Source organism: Aplysia californica, unplaced genomic scaffold, assembly GCF_000002075.1.
Source record: "Aplysia californica isolate F4 #8 unplaced genomic scaffold, AplCal3.0 scaffold00001, whole genome shotgun sequence".
Taxonomy (NCBI): Eukaryota; Metazoa; Mollusca; class Gastropoda; order Aplysiida; family Aplysiidae; genus Aplysia; species Aplysia californica.
In genome coordinates, this window is record NW_004797271.1 from 5,508,286 (window position 1) to 5,512,113 (window position 3,828).

The window sequence follows — 3,828 nt, forward strand, 5'->3', positions numbered from 1 at the left end:
CAAATTGTAGGAGATTCAAACTGGGGCTGGGCCAATAGCGGTAGAGAATGACTTCAGCTGAAATGCCCGATCTCCCTTATCCATATTGCAGACAGAAAACCTGAGATTGTAGGAGTGGAAGATTGTACCTTTTAACACTAATCACCAAGTAAAGACCCATCAGCTAGAAATCCACCTGCTATAAATTACAGAGAAACCGAAACGAACAGAGGTGATAAATGCATCCCAACAGCTAAAAAACTTGTACACCAAACCTGGCACACGCCGCTGTTGGGCTGGAGTCTGTCTCCATGTGCTGTCATTGCAGATTCTCAACATAAGGAATTATTACTTTTCATTGCTCGGAATGTTCACGCCTCGCGTATTTTGCCGAGGCGTTCAGCAAACATTCTGCTTTGAGAAAAGCATATGGGAGCTCTGTACAGAACTAAGATGCATATTTGTGAGATATTACCAACATAGCATGACGCCAGTTTCCTTACTTTAAAAATTCTCAGGAAATGAGTAAGGACTCGTTAACCATGCTATAGTTGCTCAGAAAATCCAATAGTGTATTCATGGCTTAAACAAGTTAGCCGACATAATTCAAACCCGGCTCTTGCAAGCATCGCTGCTCTCTGCAGAAGGAATATTTCAACGATAATGACATCTCGGAATTCTGTTTTTTCAACCACAAACCCGAGGCATGTGTAAACCGTAAAACTACAAACACTGCAAAAAATAATTGTTGGAATTTTCACACCCCGATTATTTTCTTAGTTCAAACATAAACTGTTCAGGTGATCTGCAAGTTATGAATTATGAGATAATTATAATGCTGCTCTGGAACATGTACTTTTCCTGAGACGTAAAATATGTTTTCTGAGGAGCAGATCCATCTAATTGTCGCGAACAGCATGATCGCTTTACTAAAAAAGAATACGGTTTTCGGTTAAGCTATTTCGGTTGAATGCATATCAACTAGCACAAATTTGATGATCGTTTGAAGGAAAACTTATTCTATCCTGTTTTCCAGTATTGTGCCTAACCAAGGTTTCATAGTTTTGAAGTAGGCAATGGTTTTTTCCCCTTAGCAGTAGCCTACTTGGCAGATGCTAGGCGTCATGGGGTGTAAAGAAGAGATTTTTCGTTGCTCTGAAGCAAGGCTGATGTCAAACCAAAGGTCATATTATATGTGTCAGACAAAGGTGCATGTGTACCTATATTGTAATTTTTTTGAAATTAGTAAACACTTTTGCTTTTCAAAGTTTCAGAAATTTGTTCGAAAACAACATAACCACGGACACGGGTAATTTTTTTCTTCATTCAGTAATGGCAGCCGTTCTCTTGCCTCTATAAGTTTTGTCATCTAAAAAACGTTCCAGATGTTTGGAAGCTATCATGATGTCGGTTGTAAGCTTCGATGATTGTGAATGGATTTCTAAGGCTTCACGTTTTTTTAAATTTTAACCATCTTGTTATAAGTATTCATATGATCTTAGAGCATCCATCAGAATAACATTGAGTATGTGTCTAGCTTAAGATTATTATTGTTTATATTGCTCCTCATTTATATTATGCATGTGATTGCGTATGCGTGCATGTTTGTGTGTGTATGTGTGTGTGTGAGAGAGTGTGTCTGTGTGTGTGTGTGTGTGTGTGTGTGTGTGTGTACGTGTGTGTGCGTGTGAGAGAGAGAGAGAAAGAGAGAGAGAGTGTGTGTGTGTGTGTGTGTGTGTGTGTGTGTGTGTGTGTGTGTGAATGAGTGCGCGCGCGCGTGTGTGTGTGTGTGTGTGTGTGTGTGTGTGTGTGTGTGTGCACGTGGTGAAACACCGAACCAATGTGCCAGGATCTGGACAATAAAGATGTATCTTATCTTATCGTATTTTTGCTAGCTCTTCTTGTAATGTTTCCCTCAGCCCTTTGTCCAATTACGTACTCAGTATGCGGTCTATGAAATGTCGATGGGAATGAAGATAAGATAATATTAATAATTCGTTTACAAGCAAGCGTTTTACGGCACTAGCAACGCAATAAGATCATATAAGTGCCGAAATCAGAGATGTCACTTGAGAGTAACACACACAAAAAAGAAAGAGGAGCGATAAGGAAGATAGATATTTGATAGGAAAGAAGGAGCAGACGACACCGGAGCACCCACCAGCGACCCACATTAATAATTCATAAACTACGGGCAGTACAAAACCTCTACCACGAACAGCATGATCTGTTTTCGCCCCCTTTTCTCTTTTCATCCTCTTGATATAGAAATTGCTATGTGCTACGATAGAGATAATTTCTTAGAAGATCCTGTTATTGTCCCTCTTAACTCATTGTGCCGGATTTAAGCTCTATAATTAAGGATTTAATTTTGAATTCAATCTGTTGTTTGAGCAGTAAAAGGGAAAACATTTCCATAAATTTTCTGTCACGTGAAACAAGAGTGCTATCGAACGGAAGCCTACTCAGTCTAATGACGTCAGACAGTCATAACTAACCGTTTTGGAAAGTTGCAAGACACGTCTACAGCGTCCTTGGAGACATGGGTTGAGGGTCCATATTAAGTTAAGAGTATCACATGTCGAAAGCATTGACTTTCTACTACTTCTTGCAATAGCAAGCTGGAGACATTTGGGGAGAAGAAGATACTCTGGGAACATGCAACCGCACCCTCAAATCTCATTAATTTGGAAACTTAAGCATGTTGTGACATTTTAGGCATACACATGCGACGATGATAACCAACTGCATAGTCTTGTCTCGCACGGAATACTTTATTCTTACCTTTGGCGTTTTAAAGTATGTTTCAATATAGATATTCTTACGCCCCCGTCGACACAATTTAGAGCTGGCTTCTACCCTTCTTGTCAAGGCCAACAACACTCCCCCCCCAAAAAAAAAATATAAAAAAATAAAAATAAAAATAAATAAATAAATAAATAAATAAATAAATAAATAAATAAATAGATAAATAAGTAAATAAGTAAATAAGTTAATTAATTAATTAATTTTTAAAATTAAAAAAATACTCGATTAAAATTCTCCTCATTCAGGAATCGAACTTGGATCTTCTGCTTGTGACGGAAAGCGCCTAACTGCTACATGTACATCACAGATGCCAGTTTGACAAGACTTAAGTCATTTCATCAGTTCTACTATATTGAGCTACAAAAGTTCTATCACACAAATTATATTATGATATTTTCGGTACAGCGTAAGAATTGCCGCAAAAATTGAAAGTCTGATTTGTGTGACTTATGAGACTCTTTGTGCAAGAGCAGACGAAAGAAATCATAAAACTGGAAGTAGCACGTGGACAAAGCGTTGGTATTGATCTCTCTCGGTCTACGTTGAAATCAACGCTTCCTACACACAAAATTTGCTTTGAATCACGTAAACAATATGTAAAAACACCTTGTACGCTATAAAATTCCGTACTTTTTAATGGTTTCCAAAATAAGAAAACTGATAAATTCCGAAAATAAAGGCACTGATTGTACGATAAATTCTTTAATTGAGCTTTCTCCTGTTGCAAGACACGTAAATTATGTGTGGAGAAGGACCGTCTAACGCTTGAACAAACGTTTTATCACTAATAGAACTGTCCAAGACAAGCAAAAACGTGGCCTATCAAGGGCGACAACTCGACGTCAGCATTGGGTTATGGTCAACACCCATGTTCGAAACCCGTTCCAACTAAGTGCAGAGACTGTCAGGTACTTCGGACTGTCTTAAAACATCACTTTTAGATATTTATATGATAGTGGAATACGTGATTATCGCCATTTATGTGGATCCTTTCTAATCCAGTTCCATCGAAGAAATCGCCAAATTTGAGACAACAACATT